Source organism: Salmo salar, chromosome 06 (genome assembly GCF_965601325.2).
Source record: "Salmo salar chromosome 06, fSalSal1, whole genome shotgun sequence".
NCBI classification, from domain to species: Eukaryota; Metazoa; Chordata; class Actinopteri; order Salmoniformes; family Salmonidae; genus Salmo; species Salmo salar.
In genome coordinates, this window is record NC_138296.1 from 28449575 (window position 1) to 28473345 (window position 23771).

The following is a 23771-nucleotide window of genomic DNA, read 5'->3' on the forward strand; positions in this document are numbered from 1 at the left end:
GCAGGGCTGGCAGTAGGGGAGAGGGTCTTTCAAGACACCATGACTGCAGCCCTGACCCGTGTGTGTGTGTGTGTGTGTGTGACAGAGAAGCCTTCAGATATACCCAGCCCTCCCTCACACACACACACACGCACACGCACACACTCCCGAGTGGCACAGCGGTCTAAGGCACCTCATCTCAGTGCTAGAGGCATCACTACAGACCCTTGTTCGGTTCCAGGCTGTATCACAACCAGCCGTGATTGGGAGTCACATAGGGCGGCGCACAATTGGCCCAGCGTCGTCCATGGTTTGGCCGGGGTAGGCCGTCATTGTAAATAAGAGTTTGTTCTTAACTGACTTGCCTAGTTAAATAAAAATAAAACACACACACACACACAGAGTGGATGACTGTTTTCCACTTGTCAAAGCAGCCCAAGACGTCCCTAATTACAGCAAGGTTGCTACTTCATTAGAGACCTGACAACAGGATCTACACTACAAAGAACAGAGGGAGGGAGGGAGGGAGGGAGGGAGGGAGGGAGGGAGAAGATGTGGCAGAAAAGAGAGACAAAGATGGCGAAGGGGAAAGAATGGAGGGAACATAAGATGAGAGAGAAAAACTAGTGTATTGAAAATATATCAACAATCCACATGCTAGACAATATAGCTACCACTCAGACACATTGTTTATTACATACAAACAAAGCATGTGTTTTAGAACATACCCACTGAACCGTACTCTAAAGGCCCACACTGTACCAAAGACAAGTACTATGAATGTAGTTGTTCTCCCCAGGCCAGTTGTCATGCAGAATATTTAACAGATGGTGAGAACTACCACAATCTCTTTCCAGCTGTGATGTTCTCTTTTGTGTTTTTGTTCTATTTTTAACTCTGTGAATTGTGTTATTTTGTGTTTTTGTTCTATTTTTAACTCTGTGAATTGTGTTATTTTGTGTTTTTCTGGCCTCTACCTCATTTGCACGATCTCACTTTCTGTGGCTGCATCTGTCTTTCTGTCATTCTCTCTCTCTCTATAAGTCTGTCTCACTATTTCTCTTTCTCTCTCTCTCTAGGATAAGTCAACCTTTTTATCCTGTTTGTCTGAGCCATGTTCTCAATCCCCCTCTCCCTCTTTTTTTTCCATTCACAGCTTTTGAAGTTGCCCTCTCCTCCCCTTTCACACTCCTCCGCCTCTCTCCTGCCATTTCACCTCTTACCCCATGACACTTCCATCTCTACTCTCTCCCTGTCTTTACTCTTCTCCTCGCTCCACCCATCACGTACATTCAACCACTACATACCCCTATTCTGCTTCTTGTCATATCAGGCCGCCTTTACTCTCTCTGTGTGTGTGTGCATGTATGCATGAGAGAGAGAGGGGTAGATAGAGAGAGAAAGGTAAAATATGAAAGAGAGAGAAGGAGGCTGTCTGGCAGGGAAAGCTGCAGCACTCCTGTGTTGCTACTGTGACATAATTTACATACTGTAAATGATGGTGCATTGTGGGAAAATGTTGGGGGCGGGAAAGAATTGCTGTATTTCGAATGGTACTGTAGAGAATACGAATGGTACCCCAGAGAATACAGTACCATACCGTATCTTTGGATTGCTAAAAACCTTTTGACCACTAGTGGGTGCACGGTATTGTTGTTTCTGGCTCATTAACATATTTTGTGGCAAGCCTTGTAAGAGGCTATATTTGTTGCACCCGATAGTGATAATGCTGTACCAATTTAACTCCAATGTGGTTATAGTGCCCCATCAATTTAGAATGTATAGGGAACAGATTGGAGTGGCAGCAAGATTTGCCATGTCGTTTTGGTCTGTTTTGCAATATAGTCACTGGCAGTTTGGATGCCTTTGTTAAGGCCTCTACAAGTGCATATAATATAAAACACCAAATATGAATGAATATGCTGTAATGTGTAAACACTTTACCTCTGTAAAGTATGATACTGTGAAATACAAACCCCACCCCTCAATGAATTGGCTTTATTCATTCATTCTGATTACGGTAGAGTAGTACAGTAAATGTTATGGTATTGTACTGTGTGTCATTCCACAGTACCTTCTTTGATACCGTATTTATATTACAGGATGTGTACTGTAATGTACTGTAATGTATGAAATACAGAATTTTACTGAGCTGCCAGTAAGTTACTGTCAGATTCACGGCAATCCCTTTACATTGTCACAGATCTGGGTTCAAATACATGTGTATTTGATTACAGCACTTGTTATTTAAATACTTATTTTCGGTGTATTAGAGTATTTTCAAATAGTGTTGCCTGAATCAATTACTTCGATTGGAAGTATTTTAAAATAATTTACTATAAGGAGCCTACAATTGGAAATTATTTTCAAAAATGTATTTGAAATACTATTTTCAAATACCTAGGTTGAATGCATGGAAGTATAAATGAATCAGTGTATTTGAATATTTGAGTATACACTCTCCAAGTGTATTTCCAAATACATGACAATATTCAACTACTCTTTTAAAAATATATAGATCTGAATACATACTTCAAATGTATGTGACAGTAATTGAGATATTTGAAATTGTATTTGAACCCAGGTCTGATTCATATAGCGCGCGCGCGCCACACACACACACACACACACACACACACACACACACACACACACACACACACACACACACACACACACACACACACACACACACACACACACACACAGCTAAACTCCACACTGATGTAACATAATGTGAAAGGTATTCGCACAAGACGGCACACAGACAAAGACAGAGAGATGGGGGAGGGGGACAGAGAGAGAGAGGGGGCAGAGAGAATGAGGGGGAAGAGAGAGCAAGAGCGAGAGAGAGACCCTTGAATTGAATTGAGAGAGAGAGAGAGAGAGAGAGAGAGAGAGAGAGAGAGAGGTAGAGGGAGAGAGAGGTAGAGGGAGAGAGAGAGTTAGAACGAATTAGTGCACAACACAAATCCGGACTTGAACCCGATCGAACATCTCTGGAGAGACCTGAAAATTGCTGTGTAGCAACGCTCCCCATCCAACCTGACAGAGCTTGAGAGGATCTGCAGAGAAGATTGGCCGGGGTATGCCGTCATTGTAAATAAGAATTTGTTCTTAACTGACTTGCCTAGTTAAATAAAGGTTACAAAAAATATATATAGAATAATACAAAAATGGGAGAAACATCCCAAATACAGGTGTGCCAAGGTTGTAGCGTTATACCCAGGATGACTCGGGGCTGTAATCACTGCCAAAAGTGCATAAACAAAGTACTGAGGAAAGGGGCTGAATACTTATGTAAATGTGATATTTCAGTTTTTCATTTACATTTGCAAAAATTTCTAAAAACCTGTTTTTGCTTTGTCATTATGGGGTATTGTGTGTAGATTGATGAGGGGGGAAAAACGATTTAATCAATTTTAGAATAAGACTGTAACGTAACAAAAGTGAAGGGGTCTGAATACATTCCGAATGCACTGTATAGAGGCATTTTCCCTCTCTCCTTCTCTCTCCCTTCCTCCCTCCATTTCTCCTTCTGCGCATGGTAAAAGTTTAGTAGATGGTGACTCTAATGTGCTCAAAGACTGGTAGTGGAGAGAGGAGTCACTGACCTCTCTATACCTCTCATCTCTCTACCTCTCATCTCTCATAGCATCACTGACACTCACAGATGTTCTGTATGGAGCAACCAGGCCTCATATGAAACTCAACTGGACTGAATTACAACAGTAGAGAGAACAGGAGAAAGAGAGACGGAATAGGAGAACGAAAGAGTAAATGGTATCCCATTCAAAACTAACAAACAGTTAATCATCATGGGCAAATTAGAAATTAGACAAGCTGATATCAAACAAATACAAACTACAATCAGATGCGCTGTGTGTAACTGTGCAACTATTGGACTGTGACAGTGTTTAAATAACTGAACACTCCATCCTCTCTGAATCCATACACCCACCCAGGGTACGTTTCTGACATTATAAATCTCCTTTTCTGTGTTTTAACTATGATTCAGTTCTACAGACACCATCGAATCAATAATTCCATTGGAATTCATAATGACATGTTTGAAGGGATGGATGGAGAGGTGACATGACACCTCTTACCAAAAAAAGAAGTTCCCTCAAGGGAAAAATATATTTGTTCTATTCTTTTCTATTCTGTATATGAAAGGCTAACAGTAGCTAAAATGTGTGATGTCATAGCTGATTGAACAATGGGAGGTTTAGAATGTTGAAGACGTAACATTGAAGTGGATGGGAGGTTTAGAATGTTGAAGACGTAACATTGAAGTGGATGGAGGTTTAGAATGTTGAAGACGTAACATAGAAGTGGTTGGGAGGTTTAGAATGTGGAAGACGTAACATTGAAGTGGATGGGAGGTTTAGAATGTGGAAGACGTAACATTGAAGTGGATGGGAGGTTTAGAATGTTGAAGACGTAACATTGAAGTGGATGGGAGGTTTAGAATGTTGAAGACATAACATTGAAGTGGATGGAAGTTTTAGAATGTTGAAGACGTAACATTGAAGTGGATGGGAGGTTTAGAATGTTGAAGACGTAACATTGAAGTGGATGGGAGGTTTAGAATGTGGAAGACGTAACATTGAAGTGGATGGGAGGTTTAGAATGTGGAAGACGTAACATTGAAGTGGATGGGAGGTTTAGAATGTTGAAGACGTAACATTGAAGTGGATGGGAGGTTTAGAATGTTGAAGACGTAACATTGAAGTGGATGGGAGGTTTAGAATGTGGAAGACGTAACATTGAAGTGGATGGGAGGTTTAGAATGTGGAAGACGTAACATTGAAGTGGATGGGAGGTTTAGAATGTTGAAGACTTAACATTGAAGTGGATGGGAGGTTTAGAATGTTGAAGACGTAACATTGAAGTGGATGGGAGGTTTAGAATGTTGAAGATGTAACATTGAAGTTGATGGGAGATTTTTGGGAGGACAAAAAGTAATGGTTTCAAAAAGCTATATGTCAGCACCTGAAACAAGCACACTAATAATATAACTATAACAAATGAATTACATTTTGTTATATCAAAGAACTCCAAGGACACATGTAGCATTATACACTCCCATACGGATTTATTTGGACAGTGACGCTAAAACTTTTCATTTGGCTCTATACTCCAGCATTTTGATTTGAGATTAAATGTTTTATATGAGGCGACAGTACAGAATGTCACCTTTTATTTCAGGATATTTTCATACATATCTGTTTTACCGTTAGAAATGAATGCACGTTATGCATCTAGTCCCCCCATTGAAGGTGTCATAAGTATGTGGACAAATTATTCTTGGACGCAGTGACTCTACAAGCTTGTTGGATGCATTTGCAGTTTGTTTTGGTTGTGTTTTTGGGGGAGAACTTTGCATCCATCAAAAGCTTTACCTGACTTGCAGTTCCAGAGCTTGGGGAAGAGTGTGTCTGCATCGTGGGGCTGCGGCAGCTGAGCCAGACTAAACGTCACCGCCATCATAGCATACTGTATGTACCAGTTAATCACTCACACATATGAAATACAAGTGATAGTGTAATCACTACGTAAGGGGAAAAAAAACGTATGAAATGAATTGAAATGTATGCATTCACTACTGTAAGTCGCTCTGGATAAGAGCGTCTACTAAATTGCTAAAATGTAAAATGTAAACAATGAATGTACGTGTTAAATTATTATGTGACGTGCAGTCATATTAATATCCTGATTGGTCAATAAGCTTATTTGACACATCAGATAATGAGATGGGTACTGACCCAAACGGCATTCAATAGCACTTATGGGTAAAGTGCCTTGCTAAGTATACAGGGGTATTGAAGCCGGTAAGCCTCCCACTCTCTGATATCCCTGCAGATTCTCCTGGGGGTTGGAACCTACAGCCTTCCAGTTATCGGCCCGCCTCTAACCTTGAGGCTACCGCCACCCCGATAAACAAACGCACACGCACACACCACGGCTACGAAGGGTGTTATCTAGGCGTCGCTCGTATGGTTTAATACACACACAGCTTAAGTCTGCACAGTCGGGGCCACTCACCAATCCTCTTTAAAAAAATAAAACATAAAACTCTCATTACATACAGATCACAGAGTTGTGCAGACAGACACTGACAGAGAACTAGAGAGAGAGAGAGAAGAGAAGGAGAATAAGGGAGGATATAGAAAGAGAGGGATAGAGGTGAGGGATGAGTGCTTTGTAAGCCTGACTAGCTGTACAGCTGTAACATAGTGTCTGAACCCCCCCCCCCCCCCCCCCCAGACCACTTCTCACCCCTCCATACTAATACACATCCATTAACACTAGAACTGCCATAGGCCAACGGTCACTAACCTTTGATTTTGTAACTTTAAAAAAATCGGTCCAAAAAAAGCTATTCCTGCTCCTTCCCTGACTTTTCCTAAATGTTAGTATTTTACACAGCTCATTTGTCAGATTTTTTAAATGACCTTTTTACCGTTTTTTTTCACACCTATTCCTAAACTTAACCTGCCAAGACAATGCGCTGTAGGACGTTGCTACCCAGCTAGGTGCTAATGCATCTCTCTCTCTCCTCACTGAATGAATGACAAATGGAGGAATGGGCGATAATTGTGCACCTTACTTCACAAGTGAATTTAAATGAGGCTTAACTGAATGATAAGGAGGGTGAAGAGGTTGACTTAATTGAATTGAGGCCTAACTGAATGATAAGGAGCGTGAAGAGGTTGATTTAATTGAAACGAGGCCTAACTGAATGATAAGGAGGGTGAAGAGGTTGATTTAATTGAAACGAGGCCTAACTGAATGATAAGGAGGGAGAAGAGGTTTTTTTAATTGAAACGAGGCCTAACTGAATGATAAGGAGGGTGAAGAGGTTGATTTAATTGAAACGAGGCCTAACTGAATGATAAGGAGGGTGAAGAGGTTGATTTAATTGAAACGAGGCCTAACTGAATGATAAGGAGGGTGAAGAGGTTGATTTAATTGAAACGAGGCCTAACTGAATGATAAGGAGGGTGAAGAGGTTGATTTAATTGAAACGAGGCCTAACTGAATGATAAGGAGGGTGAAGAGGTTGATTTAATTGAAACGAGGCCTAACTGAATGATAAGGAGGGTGAAGAGGTTGATTTAATTGAAACGAGGCCTAACTGAATGATAAGGAGGGTGAAGAGGTTGATTTAATTGAAATGAGGCCTAACTGAATGATAAGGAGGGTGAAGAGGTTGATTTAATTGAAACGAGGCCTAACTGAATGATAAGGAGGGTGAAGAGGTTGATTTAATTGAAACGAGGCCTAACTGAACGATAAGGAGGGTGAAGAGGTTGATTTAATTGAAACGAGGCCTAACTGAATGATAAGGAGGGTGAAGAGGTTGATTTAATTGAAACGAGGCCTAACTGAATGATAAGGAGGGTGAAGAGGTTGATTTAATTGAAACGAGGCCTAACTGAATGATAAGGAGGGTGAAGAGGTTGATTTAATTGAAACGAGGCCTAACTGAATGATAAGGAGGGTGAAGAGGTTGATTTAATTGAAATGAGGCCTAACTGAATGATAAGGAGGGTGAAGAGGTTGATTTAATTTAGAAAGAATAGTGTAATGATCAGTTTGTGTTATGCCTATTTATCAGAAGCAAACACCTTGGTGGTTGGTACCATTCTCTTTTACGTTTTACTTTGTAAAAAGATGCTGTTGGGGACTGTTTTATTTACTATAACTCTATTAGTAATCTAATGTATTGTTAGGGAAATGAAAACATGCTATGTGCTGCAGAAGGCATTTAGAATAATGCAAAACCTATCCTTGACTCCATCCAACTTGATGAGCGGGAAACAAACAATGCCAGTCAGCCTGCACAGTAAACTACCCCTAAACTACACCAAAACTACCCCTAAACTACACCAAAACTACCCCTAAACTACACCAAAACTATCCCTAAACTACACCAAAACTATCCCTAAACTACACCAAAACTATCCCTAAACTACACCAAAACTACCCCTAAACTACACCAAAACTACCCCTAAACTACACCAAAACTACCCCTAAACTACACCAAAACTATCCCTAAACTACACCAAAACTATCCCTAAACTACACCAAAACTATCCCTAAACTACACCAAAACTACCCCTAAACTACACCAAAACTATCCCTAAACCACCAAAACTAATTTCACACATAATAACAGTTAGCCTATAGACAAGATTAAATTGACAATAATCTGATGAGTGACAATATTAGGCCTATCAGTTGTCAAATTGTACCTGAAGAGATGGGAGCATCTTGTAATTTACAGATACAGGGAAAAGATCATACATTTATCAAAATCCTTCTTCAGTCACATGCAGGTAAATCATTTAGATTTTGATATAGTATCATAAAGAGCATATTCTGATATTTCTACAATAACTCTCCTAATTCAAGAGGTGCAGCTCTATTTGCAAACGTCACTTTTTCCAAGAATATCCGTGCTGTCCCTGCATTCAGCACATCGCCACACACGCAGCAACATTGCTCTGGCTACTCAGCAAAAACTAGCAACATAATAAACTTACAATTAAAATATGCTATTTATTTATGCAATTCATTCCAGTTGTTTCTTCACTGGTGCTTTTGTTGAGGAATACAGCATATCATTTAACATGCACACCTTATATTATGCAGATGTTCTAGTTTCTACGTTGTCAGAAGAAGCTGTAACTGGTCTTTACTCAGCACTACAACTCTACTACTACCCAATCTACAAATCATCTGGTCTTTACTCAGCACTACAACTCTACTACTACCCAATCTACAAATCAACTGGTCTTTACTCAGCACTATAACTCTACTACTACCCAATCTACAAATCAACTGGTCTTTACTCAGCACTACAACTCTACTACTACCCAATCTACAAATCAACTGGTCTTTACTCAGCACTATAACTCTACTACTACCCAATCTACAAATCATCTGGTCTTTACTCAGCACTATAACTCTACAACTACCCAATCTACAAATCAACTGGTCTTTACTCAGCACTACAACTCTACTACTACCCAATCTACAAATCAACTGGTCTTTACTCAGCACTATAACTCTACAACTACCCAATCTACAAATCAACTGGTCTTTACTCAGCACTACAACTCTACTACTACCCAATCTACAAATCAACTGGTCTTTACTCAGCACTACAACTTTACTACTACCCAATCTAGAAATCATCTGGTCTTTACTCAGCACTATAACTTTACTACTACCCAATCTACAAATCAACTGGTCTTTACTCAGCACTATAACTTTACTACTACCCAATCTACAAATCATCTGGTCTTTACTCAGCACTATAACTTTACTACTACCCAATCTACAAATCAACTGGTCTTTACTCAGCACTATAACTTTACTACTACCCAATCTACAAATCAACTGGTCTTTACTCAGCACTATAACTCTACTACTACCCAATCTACAAATCATCTGGTCTTTACTCAGCACTATAACTCTACTACTACCCAATCTACAAATCAACTGGTCTTTACTCAGCACTACAACTTTACTACTACCCAATCTACAAATCATCTGGTCTTTACTCAGCACTATAACTTTACTACTACCCAATCTACAAATCAACTGGTCTTTACTCAGCACTATAACTTTACTACTACCCAATCTACAAATCATCTGGTCTTTACTCAGCACTATAACTTTACTACTACCCAATCTACAAATCAACTGGTCTTTACTCAGCACTATAACTTTACTACTACCCAATCTACAAATCAACTGGTCTTTACTCAGCACTATAACTCTACTACTACCCAATCTACAAATCATCTGGTCTTTACTCAGCACTATAACTCTACTACTACCCAATCTACAAATCAACTGGTCTTTACTCAGCACTACAACTTTACTACCACCCAATCTACAAATCATCTGGTCTTTACTCAGCACTATAACTTTACTACTACCCAATCTACAAATCAACTGGTCTTTACTCAGCACTATAACTTTACTACTACCCAATCTACAAATCATCTGGTCTTTACTCAGCACTATAACTCTACTACTACCCAATCTACAAATCATCTGGTCTTTACTCAGCACTATAACGCTACTACTACCCAATCTACAAATCAACTGGTCTTTACTCAGCACTATAACTCTACAACTACCCAATCTACAAATCAACTGGTCTTTACTCAGCAATATAACTACAACTACCCAATCTACAAATCAACTGGTCTTTACTCAGCAATATAACTCTACAACTACCCAATCTACAAATCAACTGGTCTTTACTCAGCACTATAACTCTACAACTACCCAATCTACAAATCAACTGGTCTTTACTCAGCACTATAACTCTACAACTACCCAATCTACAAATCATCTGGTCTTTACTCAGCACTATAACTCTACTACTACCCAATCTACAAATCATCTGGTCTTTACTCAGCACTATAACTTTACTACTACCCAATCTACAAATCATCTGGTCTTTACTCAGCACTATAACTTTACTACTACCCAATCTACAAATCAACTGGTCTTTACTCAGCACTATAACTCTACTACTACCCAATCTACAAATCAACTGGTCTTTACTCAGCACTATAACTCTACTACTACCCAATCTACAAATCAACTGGTCTTTACTCAGCACTATAACTCTACTACTACCCAATCTACAAATCAACTGATCAAATGGATTAGACGTAATCGTTTCATTGGAAGGGAAACTAAAATCGGCTGTAGGCCTACGTTTTTTTCTAGGACTTCGATTCCAGGCTGTATCACAACTGGCCGTGATTGTGAGTCCCATAGGGCGGCACACAATTGGCCCAGCGTTGTCTGGGTTTGGAAGGGGTAGGCCATCATTGTAAATAAGAATTACTTCTTAACTGACTTGCCTAGTTAAATAAAGGTTAAAAAACAAAAAAATATGCAAAATGGGACTCTAGCGGGTTCTAGTGTTAACAGATGATGTCTTGTGATCCCCAGTAGCAGGGAGCACCAGAACCACAAGGTCCTTGTCATGCCTCCTATTGAACCCCAGAGACTGAAGCAGAAACAACCCAGGAAACCACAGAATATAATAGCTGTCTTCTATACTACTGTCAGCCCATAATGACAGCACTGCCATTGGAATAGGTATTAGAGGAGAAGAGAGATGGGATAATACAGGGCTGTAGAGGAATAAAGACTGCTACTCATCCTCTCTCTCTATGCCCCAACTGTCAAACACAGCAGGATACTGCAGTTAACAACGAAAGATCCAGGGTTATATGCCCAACTATGTGTGTGTGTGTGCGTGGATAAAGAGAGAGATTGCATGGCCTTGAGTACAACAGCACTAAATGAAACTGAGTGTCACGCTGCTCACATACTTCCCTCTAGCCTCACCAACTAAACATGAATCAGACCAATCTGACTTCCCTCTAGCCCCCTAAACATCAGACTTCCCTCTAGCCCCACCAACTAAACATTAATCTGACCAATCTGACTTCCCTCTAGCCCCACCAACTAAACATTAATCTGACTTCCCTCTAACCCCACCAACTAAAAATGAATCTGACCAATCTGATTTCCCTCTAGCCTCTAAACATCAATCTGACTTCCCGTCCCCCCTCTCACGCCCCTCGCCACCAACTAAACATCAATCTGACTTCCCTCTAGTCCCACCAACTAAACATCAATCTGACTTCTCTCTAGCCCCACTGTTATATCTAGCCTAGCTGTAGAAGAACGCACATCTGCACAGTTTCACATTGTACATCACTCTGTCGGTTAATGACATGTGCCACTCATCCTGACAACCCATTCATCCGTAAAGCAGCACACTGTCGTAAACCATAACAACGTACAGTATGACGTACAGCACGTCGTACCATACATAACATTTCCCCCCCCTTTCCAAAACCAGGGACTGGTACCATATATAAAATGTCCATAGGGCAAGAACCTAGAGTGATACCTGTAAGAAATAAAACATTAACCCTTAAACGGAAGGACTCTCCAAACTAGCCAGTTCAGTCCATTAACCTGGAGGTTGACTAAGACACCTACCGGAGCCTAAGAATGAAAAGAGGTTAAGTAGTCCCCCAGATGAGCAGGGCGAGTTCGTGCCCGCATAGGCCTTTCTTCAACCGCCACCGCTTGTGGCTCTGGCCCTTGGGGAGCCCACAGAGGCTGGGGCTCGGGTGGTAGGGGTGGGGGAGGTCCATCCGGTGGCGTCTCTGGCCTGCATGTCTGTTCTGTGTGCATTCGTATTCCTTGAGGGGCAGGGACTTTTCTGAGGCGGCTGGCGTGCCAGCGTGATCCATTGCTCAACATGAATGTGGCGGGCCCCAGTTGTCGACTGACCTGCAGGGGTTCCGACCAGAATGAGGCCATTTTGTTGCACCGCTGAGGCCGTCGGGCTCGGACCCAGTCAGACACTTGGATGATCGACTTCTTCACCCTGTGTGCCTTGTCAAAACGCTGTTTCATTTCTCTTTGGTGCCTGGTCACTGCCCGCTTTTCTTGGGTGCACCTAGTCGCCGGTTCTGCAACTCTCTGTGTTCTGAGTCTGTCCAGTGGCAGTTCCATCTCACGACCTAGCATGAGGGATGCCGGGGAGGCCTGTGTTGTTGTGTGTTTGCTTGCTCTGTAGTGCATTAGCGTTTGATTCAAAGCAGTTTGGAACGTGCACCCCTGGACCAGGTGCGCTCTGATGCCGTTCTTCAGCGTTTGGTTGAAGCGTTCCACCCCTCCGTTAGCTTGTGGGTTGTAGTAGGCCGTGCGGATGTGTTTGATTCCCTTGTTGCTGAGATATGAGGAGAACTCGGCAGAGATTAGCTGGGGCCCATTGTCCGTGGTAAGGGTGAGGGGCAGGCCCCACCTTGTGAACAGGCTGTCTAGGATGTCCACGATGGCCTGTGCTGTGACAGTTCCGACAGGAACCACTTCTGGCCACTTAGAGTGGAGGTCATACACCACCACCAGGAAGCGCTGATGGTGAGGGACTGCGTGACCATGGATCTCGCCACAGATGTCCAGTTGGATGTGCTCCCAGGGGCGGGACGGCCATGCGAGAGGCTGCAGGGGGGGTGGGGCGGACTGTCCTGTTTTCCCACTGAGGAGGCATGCAGCACAATCCCTGACCAGGGCTTCAATGTCGTGGTCGATGCCTGGCCACCACACAAGGTCTCAACATCGCTGTTTGACCTTCACTATGCCCAAGTGCCCATCGTGCGCCATGGATAGAACACGCGCACGCAGACCACTTGGGACCACAGTGCAAAACCCTCGAGAGACACAGACTTCTTCCCAGCAAGACAGTTCGTGCTTCACCCTGGCGAAAGTTGCCAGCTCTTCCGGCACGTGTGCTGGCTATCCAGTGCGTATGTAGGTGCGCAGGGTAGACAGTGTGGGATCCTGTTCCGATGCTTGCTTCAGCTCCTCCAGTGAGACGACTGACTGAAGAGGAGCGTAAAGCATTTGTACGAGCTCTGTTTCGTTGTCGTCTGGCAAGACGGTCGGAGTAGGAGCGTCAAAGGAGCGTGAGAGGAGGTCTGCTACCACGTTATTCCTCCCTGGAGTGAACTTCAGCTGATAGTCGTACTGTCTGAGGTGGTCGGCCCATCTGTGCAGCTGAAGTGGCTTGTGGCCAGTTCCTGATGCCGACAGTAGCGTTGTGAGGGACTGGTGGTCGGTTCGGAGCGTGAACAGACGGCCATAGAGGTAGAGGTGCCACCTTTCGCACGCCCAGACACAGGCCAGTGCTTCTCGTTCGCCCACAGAGTACCGTTGTTCTGTGGGGCTCAGGGCCCTTGAGGCAAAGGCGACGGGCCTCTCAATGCCATTCTGCAGCTGTGAGAGGACAGCTCCTAGTGCTCCAGCTGAGGCGTCACATGTGACAATGGTGGGGCAGACGGGGTCAAAGTGAGCCAAGACTGGGGCTGTGGTGAGCTGGCTCTTCAGTGAGCGGACGGCGTCTGAGCAGGCTGCCGTCCAGGCCCATGGCTCATCCTTCTTGAGGAGCTGGCGAAGGGGTGCTGTGGTCTGGGAGTAGTGGGGCAGAAACCGGAGGTAGTAAGCTGTCATGCCCAAGAATGATGCCACCTGAGAGGCTGAGGTCGGTTCCGGGATCCTGTGGACAGCTTCAATGTTCGACATGAGTGGGGCGATGCCTTTGGCCGACAGACGGAACCCCACAAACTCGACGGCTGGAGCTGCAAAGGTGCACTTTCCACCGTTAAGGGTCAGGTTGTTCTGCAGTAGAGCGCTGAATACTCTGTGGAGTCGATAATCATGGATGTGGAGGTCAGGGCCGTGGACCACGATGTCATCCAGATAGACCGCCACCCCAGGTATTCTAGCGAGGATGGTGCTCATCACCTTCTGGAAGCAGCTGGGGGCGGAGCTAAGTCCAGCACACTGTCGTATCTGAACACGCCAGCATGTGTGACAAAGGTAGTGAGATCTCTGCTAGCTGCATGGAGGGGTACCTGAAGATAACCCTGACAAAGGTCAAGCTTCATGAAGATCGTGGAGCCATGGAATTGTGCGGTCAGCTCCTCAGCTGTAGGCAAGGGGTACTTATCCGGGACAACGGCCTTGTTCACAGCACGGAGATCCACGCAGGTCCGGATTCTACCTGACTTTTTGGTTGCAATGACTAAGTTTGAAATCCAGGGGGCAGCGTTGACTGGCTCAATGATGCCTGTATCCAACTGTGCCTGGAGATCTTTTGTGACGTCATCACGCAGTGCAAAGGGAATGCGCCGCAGGGGCTGCATGACTGGGGTCACTTCCGGATTCACTAGGGGCTTGTGAGTAAAGGCTGTGAGGCAGCCCAGTCCATCAAACAGAGTTGGCCAGTTCTGTTGCCATGTGCAGGTAACCTGGTGGATAGCTGACCCACTGTCATCTCTCAGCGTGAATCCCAAGCCTGTGAAGAGGTCGAGGCCCAAGAGGTTGGCACCCCGCTTTGCAACATGAAATGTGAATGATGGCAGATGCTTGGTGCCGTAGTGTACTGGGACCTGGAGGGTGCCTACAATGTCTATCTTGGATCTACCGTACCCACACAGGGCAGTGGAGGGCTGTTGGAGTGGTAGGTGACTGAAAAACTTGTAGTAAGTGGCAAGGTTGAGCAATGACACCGCAGCGCCAGTATCCAGCAGCAAAGGCAAACCCACCTCACCCAGCTGCACAGTGCATGTCCTGAATGACACATGGTTGGTGGAGACAGTTCGAATTTCCGTGCGTTCATGTTGAGAGTGAGATGAAACTAAGGGCCTGTGCTGGGTGGAGCTAGTAACTGGGGCAGAACGACACACTGTCGCAAAGTGATTGTATTTTGAACAGTTCTTGCATATTTTCCCATGGGCTGGGCAGTTTGAAGCCCTTGAATTGTGAGAGCTAGCCCCACAGTTGCCACAGCTACTTCTGTTTGTCTGTCTGTGTGCCTGCTGCACGAGCGTGCCGGTGTCTGTGTCCATGCAGCTATCAACGTGGGAGGCCATGCGCAGCGCGTGATCGTTAATAGCTCCATCTAGTTGTAAATTATCCGATTCCAAAAGCAGTTTCTCCCTTGTCTTTTCACATAACGTCCCCTCTATCAACTGATCCCTGATGATCTCGTCCTGAAGTGTCCCATAGTTACAAGAGCTAGCCAAATCTCTCAGATTAGCCACGTAGCTTTGAATGGACTCACCCGGCCGTTGGTGTCTCTTCCGTAGCCGGTAGCGTCGGAGGAGCACTCGCTCTTTCCCGGCGAAGAGGTTCCGTAGGAGGCTGACTGCAGCAGTGAATGTAGGAGCCGATCCAAGCGCTCTGGAAATCCTCTGTCCCTCCGTACCGAGGCAGTGACGGAGCAGTGCTGTCCTCCGCTTGTCGGAGATTGTAGAAAAGTCCATAGCTTCGATATAAGTGTTAAAGCTTTCAAGCCAGTTATTCCACGGTACTGGAGGTTCGCCAGGCACGGCGAGGAATGGTGCTGGCGGTGGTAAACTGAATTCAGCCATCTTCGTCGCCAATGTTATATCTAGCCTAGCTGTAGAAGAACGCACATCTGCACGGTTTCACATTGTACATCACTCTGTCGTTTAATGACATGTGCCACTCATCCTGACAACCCATTCATCCGTAAAGCAGCACACTGTCGTAAACCATAACAACGTATAGTATGACGTACAGCACGTCGTACCATACATAACACCCACTAACTAAACATCAGTCTGACTTCCCTCTAGCCCCACCAACTAAACATCAATCTGACTTCCCTCTAGCCCCACCAACTAAACATGCATTTTACCAATCTCAGACTAGGAAGGTGGAACAGTGTGGGTTGGCCTTTCTCTCGAAAGTGAAATGGAAGGCGCTGGGAAGTGGGCAAACCAGCCCCACACACACACACACACACACACACACACACACGCACACACACACGCACACACAAACAGCAGTGTGGCAGTGATAAAAAGAGAGCTGGACTCAATAAAGTGACGTTATTGAAGTTGGCACTCTAACGTGACCTGCCTTGGCCCAGATCCTTAGGCCACCTTAGGTCAATCAGAAACTCCCTTAACGCCTGGTTAAGGACATGGCAGCTAATGTGAAGCCCAGACAAAGAAAACTTGACCCCTTGACCCCACGGCAATCCGTACCCCTAACCCTAATTACCCCCTAGGGTAATGTAAGGGCAACTATTTCCCACTGGTTTACAAATACCTGGGTCATATACATTAGGCATCAAGTGGCAAGAAAATAGACAAACAGGGAGGGACTATCTGAACTTGTCCAATAAGAAACGCTCGTCTTTGTTTTTTACGGTGTGCCCTAATGAATAGGGCCCTGACAAACCCTGACAGAAGAGAACCTCCAACGATGCTTAACAAACACTGCACAGCTGTTCCTGAGCCGAAGCTTCCTTTCGAACATAATGTTACAAATAGGAACAAGACAGTTTTCTCAGTTTGACTTTACCTGATCTGCCTGTCTGTCTCTTGGTCTGCTGTCTGTCTGCCTTCTTAATCCAGAGGCATCACCTCTTCTCTTCACTGATGATTTACTCTCCTTCTGGGCATGATCTTCTTTCTTCCTCCTCTTCCTCCCGTGCCACAGTGGTTTTGGTGGAGAGGTGGTTTTGGTAAGTGAGGTAGCGGAACAGGGAGAGGTCCTCTAACGGTCTGTGGTTGAGTTTCGGTCTAGTGGAGTGGTCCTACAGCCGTCACTGGTTGTTTGTGGATGTGGTCCAGACTACTCGGGTTCAATACTGCTGTAGAGACTCACAGCATAGAACCCACTGGGATGTATGACCAAGTGCTGCAAAAAGACAAATGGAGAGGGACAGATCAGACTAGCTATTAAAACAGTGTTGTGATTGGCAAAACAGCATTCACATGCATGCAGCATGGACTCTGGATAAGTCAAAGAGGGATGGAGGTGGAGAGGTGAGGAGAGAGGGAATGATAGTGGAAAGAGATAGTGAGGTGGAAAGGAAAGAAGAGGAGAGAGCGGTGGATGAGAGAGAAGAGGAGAGGAAAGAAAGAGTGGTGGATGGGAGAGAAGAGAAGAGGAAAGAGAGCAGTGGATGGGAGAGAAAAGGAGAGGAGAATGAGAGTGGTAGATTGGAGAGAAGAGGAGAGGAGAGAGAGCGGTGGATGGGAGAGAAAAGGAGAGGAGAGCGAGAGAGGTAGATGGGAGAGAAAAGGAGAGGAGAGCGAGAGAGGTAGATGGGAGAGAAGAGGAGAGAGAGAGAGCGGTGGATTGGTGCAAAGAGGAGAGAGAGCGGTGGATGGGAGAGAAAAGGAGAGGAGAGCGAGAGAGGTAGATGGGAGAGAAAAGGAGAGGAGAGCGAGAGAGGTAGATGGGAGAGAAGAGGAGAGAGAGAGAGCGGTGGATGGGAGAGAAAAGGAGAGGAGAATGAGAGTGGTAGATTGGAGAGAAGGGGAGAGGAGAGAGAGCGGTGGATGGGAGAGAAAAGGAGAGGAGAATGAGAGTGGTAGATTGGAGAGAAGAGGAGAGGAGAGAGAGCGGTGGATGGGAGAGAAAAGGAGAGGAGAATGAGAGTGGTAGATTGGAGAGAAGAGGAGAGGAGAGAGAGCGGTGGATGGGAGAGAAAAGGAGAGGAGAGCGAGAGAGGTAGATGGGAGAGAAAAGGAGAGGAGAGCGAGAGAGGTAGATGGGAGAGAAGAGGAGAGAGAGAGAGCGGTGGATTCGTGCAAAGAGGAGAGGAGAGCGGTGGATGGGAGAGAAGAGGAGAGAGAGAGAGGTGGATGGGAGAGGAGAGAGAGGGCGGTAGATGGGAAGTGGATGGAAGGTGGATGGGAGAGAAGAGGAGAGGAGAGAGAGCGGTGGATGGGAGAGAAGAGGAGCGGAGAGAGAGAGAAATGTGGATGGGAGAGAAGAAGAGAGATAGTAGTGGAAGGGAGAGAAGAGGACAGGAGAGGAGAGGAAAGAGAGCGGTGGATGGGAGAGAAAAGGAGAGGAGAGAAAGAGCGGTGGATGGGAGGTGCCAGGGGAGATCTTCTCTAGCTTGCTGCTAGATGCCGTAATCTGACAGAAATAAAAACCCTAGACATGTGGAGCAGAGAGAGAAAGAGAAAGAGAGAGGGAGCGAGAGAGAGAGCAAGAGAGAGGGAGAAGGAGGGAAAAGAGGGAAAGATGGAGTTGGAAAGAGAGGGCAAGAGAAGGAGGGAGGGTGTTATGGTTTTCCGTCAGCTGGGGTTCTCTGATGAACAGAGGGAAGAAAGGGGGAATAGCCGGGGGATAGATGCTTGAGAGTGGGTGGGAACAAGGGAGAGAAGCAGAGATGGGGAAGAGGGAGCAATACAGAGAAACGCAATAAGGACTGGGGAGAGGAGAGGGATGTGTTCAAAAGAAATGGTTGGCAGGCGGGAATTGAGAAAGTGAGGGAAGAAAGTGGGAGCAGGGAAGGACAAAGAAATAGAATCAGAGAAGGAAAATAGGAAAATAAAGCAGGGAATGTGTAGGAGGATTTGGTTCATTATTGTACCGTTGTCCCTAGCAACAGCCCATTCCCTGTCTCCGCCTTTCTTTCTCTACCTCTATCTCTTCCTTCTTTATTCTGTCCTTCACCGACTTCATCCTCCCTCCATTGTATGCTCCCTTTCTTCTTTTCGTTCAACCTCTCTCTGCCACCATTCTCTCCCTCTTTCAAAATAAAATAAAATCAAAGTTTATTGTCTAGGTACACAGGTTTGCAGATGTTATCGCAGGTGCTGCGAAATACTTGTGTTTTTAGCTCCAACAGTGCAATAATAATGCCTAGCAAAACAAAACAATACGCACATAATACAAAAAGTTAAAAGAAAGACATTAATATCAGAACAAGCAATGCCAGAGTCCGGAATATAAATATATATATATATAATATATACATATATACAGTTGAAGTCGGAAGTTTACATACACTTAAGTTGGAGTCATTAAAACTCGTTTTTCAACCACTCCACAAATTTCTTGTTAACAAACTATAGTTTTGGCAAGTCGGTTAGGACATCTACTTTGTGCATGACACAAGTCATTTTTCCAACAATTGTTTACAAACAGATTATTTCACTTATAATTCACTGTATCACAATTCCAGTGGGTCAGAAGTTTACATACACTAAGTTGACTGTGCCTTTAAACAGCTTGGAGAATTCCAGAAAATGACGTAATGGCTTTAGAAGCTTCTGATAGGCTAATTGACATAATTTGAGTCAATTGGAGGTGTACCTGTGGATGTATTTCAAGGACTACCTTCAAATTCAGTGCCTCTTTGCTTGACATCATTGGAAAATCAAAAGAAATCAGCCAAGACCTCACAAGTCTGCTTCATCCTTGGGAGCAATTTCCAAACGCCTGAAGGTACCACGTTCATCTGTACAACCAATACTACGCAAGTATAAAAACCATGGGTGTCACGTCCTGACCAGTAAAGGGGTTATTTGTTCTTGTAGTTTGGTTAGGACGTGGCAGGGGGTATTTGTTTTATGTGGTTCAGGGTGTGTTTGTGTATGTGTTCATGTAGAGGGGGTATTTGGTTTATATGGTTTGGGGTGATTGTGTATGTAGAGGGGTATTTGATTTATGTATTCCGGGGTTTTTGAGTTATCGTTCTATGTTAGTTTATTTCTATGTTCTGTCTAGGTGTTTGTATTTCTATGTTTTGTTAATGGGGATTGGGGCCTTCAATTGGAGGCGGCTGTCTATCGTTGCCTCTGATTGAAGGTCCTATATTTAGGAGTGGGTTTGTCATGGGATTTTGTGGGAGATTGTTGCTGTGTATAGCTTTGTGCCTTACCGGCCTGTTCTTTGTCGTCGTGTTTTTTGTATACGTGTTTGTTTTGGTTTTCCTTCTTTGTCCTTAAATAAAAGACGATGAGTATACATTTTCCCGCTGCGTTTTGGTCTACACCCTACGACACCCGTGACAGAATCTCCCACCAAACACGGACCAAGCAGCGGAGGAGGGAGCAGCTACAGAGCCCAGTGGAATCATGGACATGGGAGGAAATTCTGGACGGGGCTGGACCATGGCACCAGGCTGGGGAATATCGTCGCCCACCGGAGAAGATAGAGGCAACCAAGGCGGAGAGGCGCCGGTATGAAGCTTTTTACGCACCGATGGGGAAGCACGAGAGGCACCCCCAATAAAAAAAAAATTGGGGGGGGGCACACGGGTAGTTTGGCTGGGCCAAGGGTGAGCCCTAAGCCAGCTCCCCGTGCTTATTATGGGAAGCATTTGGAGTGGAGAGCGCCGGAGTATGCGGTAGTGCGCACGATCTCGCCTATGCGCATGCACAGTCCGGTGCGAGCGATCCCAGCCCCTCGCAAGTGCCATGCTAGAGTAGGCACCCAGCCTGGAAGGAGGATGCCTGCACAGCGCATCTGGCCACCAGTGCGCCTCCTAGGCCCAGGCTACCCTACGCCTGCTCTACGCACGGCAACCATCAGGCCTATGCACAGCCCAGTTCGCCCTGTACCAGCACTCCGCTTGTGCAGGGCTGCTATTTCCATCCAGCCAGGACGGGTTGTGCAAGAGGTGCGCTCCAGACCTCCAGTGCTTACCCATGTCCTGGTGTATCCAGTTCCTGCTTCTTGTGCTGACCCTGAGGTGCGTAGTCTGGCGTCTCCTAAACCAGCACAACACACCAGGCTTCCAGTGTGTCAGCCCAGTCCAACTCGTCCTGTTCCTGCTCCCCGCACTAGCCTTGAAGTGCGTGTCCCCAGTCTGGTACCTCCACTACCAGCCCCACGCATCAGGCTTTCAGTGCGTCAGCCCAGTCCCGAGCTTCCGGCGACAGTGCCTCGTCCAGAACTTCCGGAAACAGTGCCTCGTCCAGAACTTCCGGAAACAGTGCCTCGTCCAGAACTTCCGGCAACAGTGCCTCGTCCAGAACTTCCGGCAACAGTGCCTCGTCCAAAGTGTCCGGCAACAGTGCCTCGTCCAGACTGTCCGGAACCAGGAGAGATGGCCCACAGTCCGGAGCTCCCAGAGTCGTCCTACGGTCCGGAGCTCCCAGAGTCGCCCTACGGTCCGGAGCTTCCAGAGTACAGTCCAGGGTCTTCAGTTACTGGCCTCAGGCAGAGGTATGCAGTGGGGGTGGTTTGGTTTGGTAGGGGATTAAGGCCTGAGCCTAAGCCACCTCCACTGACGGAGGTTTGGGGGGGGGGGGGGGTGTAGCACAGGAGCCATCGGTGACAGCAGCCACCCTCCCTTCCCTCCCTTTAGTTTAGGGGTTTATTTATTTATTTATTTATTTTTTGTAAGGTGCATCCGGGGTATGCACCTTTTTGGGGGGGTGTTGGGGGGGGGGGGGTACTGTCACGTCCTTACCAGTAAAGGGGTTATTTGTTCTTGTATAGGTGTTTGTATTTCTATGTTTTGGTAATGGGGATTGGGGCCTTCAATTGGAGGCAGCTGTCTATCGTTGCCTCTGATTGAAGGTCCTATATTTAGGAGTGTTTTTGTCATGGGATTTTGTGGGAGATCGTTGCTGTGTATAGCTTTGTGGCTTATCGGCCTGTTCTTTGTCGTCGTGTTTTTTGTATATGTGTTTGTTTTGGTTTTCCTTCTTTGTCCTTAAATAAAAGAAGATGAGTATACATTTTCCCGCTGCGTTTTGGCCTACACCCTACGACACCCGTGACAATGGGACCACGCATCCGTCATACCGCTCAGGAAGGAGACGCTTTCTGTCTTCTAGAGATTAACGTACTTTGGTGCGAAAAGTGCAAATCAATCCCAGAACAACAGCAAAGGACCTTGTGAAGATGCTGGAGGAAACAGGTACAAAAGTATCTATATCCACAGTAAAACGCGTCCTATATCGACATAACCTGAAAGGCCGTTCAGCAAGGAAGAAGCCACTGCTCCAAAACCACCATTAAAAAGCGTTGAGTATGGTTTATAACTGCACATGGGGACAAAGATCGTACTTTTTTGAGAAATGTCCTCTGGTCTGATGAAACAAAAATATAACTGTTTGGCCATAATGATCATTGTTATGTTTGGAGGAAAAAGGGGGAGGCTTGCAAGCCTAAGAACACCATCCCAACCATGAAGCACGGGGGTGGCAGCATCATGTTGTGGGGGTGCTTTGCTGCAGGAGGGACTGATGCACTTCACAAAATAGATGGCATCATGATGTAGGAAAATTAAGTGGATATATTGAAGCAACATCTCAAGACATCAGTCAGGAAGTTAAAGCTTGTTCGCAAATGGGTCTTCCAAATGGACAATGACCTCAAGCATACTTCCAAAGTTGTGGCAAAATGGCTTAAGGACAACAAAGTCAAGGTACTGGAGTGTCCATCACTAAGCCCTGACCTCAATCCCATAGAAAATTTGTGGGCAGAACTGAAAAAGCATGTGCGAGCAAGGAGGCCTACAAACCTGACTCAGTTACACCGGCTCTGTCAGGAGGAATGAGCCAAAATTCACCCAATTTATTGTGGGAAGCTTTTGGAAGGCTACTCGAAATGTTTGATTGAGTTAAACAATTCAATGGCAATGCTACCAAATACTAATTGAGTGTATGTAAACTAGAGGTCGGCCCATTATGACATTTTCAACGCTGAAACCGACACCGTTTATTGGAGGACCCAAAAAGAGCCGATACCGATTAATCGGCCGATTGTTTTTTTTTTTTTTTTTTACCAAAAAAAAATTATTTAATTTTTTTACATTTATTTGTAATAATGATAATTACAACAATACTGAATTAACACTTATTTTAACTTAATATAATACATCAATAAAATCAATTTAGCCTCAAATAAATAATGAAACATGTTCAATTTGGTTTAAATAATGCAAAAACGAAGTGTTGGGGAAGAAAGTAAAAGCTTGTTAAATCATCACCCGTTTGTCGAAGTAGGCTGTGATTCGATGAGATATTAATAGGCACCGCATCAATTATATGCAACGCAGGACATGTTAGATAAACTAGTAATATCATCAACCATGTGTAGTTAACTTGTGATTATGTTAAGATTGATCGTTTTTAATAAGATAAGTTTAATGCTAGCTAGCAACTTACCTTGGCTTCTTGCTGCCCTCGCGTAACAGGTAGTCAGCCTGCCATGCAGGCTCCTCATGGAGTGCAAGGTAACACAGGTGGTTAGAGCGTTGGACTAGTAACCAGAAGGTTGCAAAAACGAATCCCCGAATACCTCCTGAACAAGGCAGTTAACCCCCGTTCCTAGGCCGTCATTGAAAATAAGAATGTGTTCTTAATCTGACTTGCCTTGTTAAATAAAGGTGTCCATTTTTTTAAATAATAATACGTTTTTATTTTAAAATCGGC

At 45.0% G+C, this 23771-nt stretch overlaps 1 protein-coding gene across 2 annotated transcripts in view; it reads right to left on the reverse strand.

Annotated features, from left to right (window-relative positions):
- LOC106606807 (protein phosphatase 1 regulatory subunit 29) overlaps positions 1–23771 on the reverse strand; it is a 129244-nt gene that overhangs the window by 71791 nt on the left and 33682 nt on the right. For both annotated transcript variants that reach the window (XM_014203171.3, XM_082976406.1), the window contains exon 2: positions 16939–17277. The gene's annotated coding sequence lies outside the window, so the exon portion shown is untranslated. The remainder of the gene's footprint in view (positions 1–16938; positions 17278–23771) is intronic.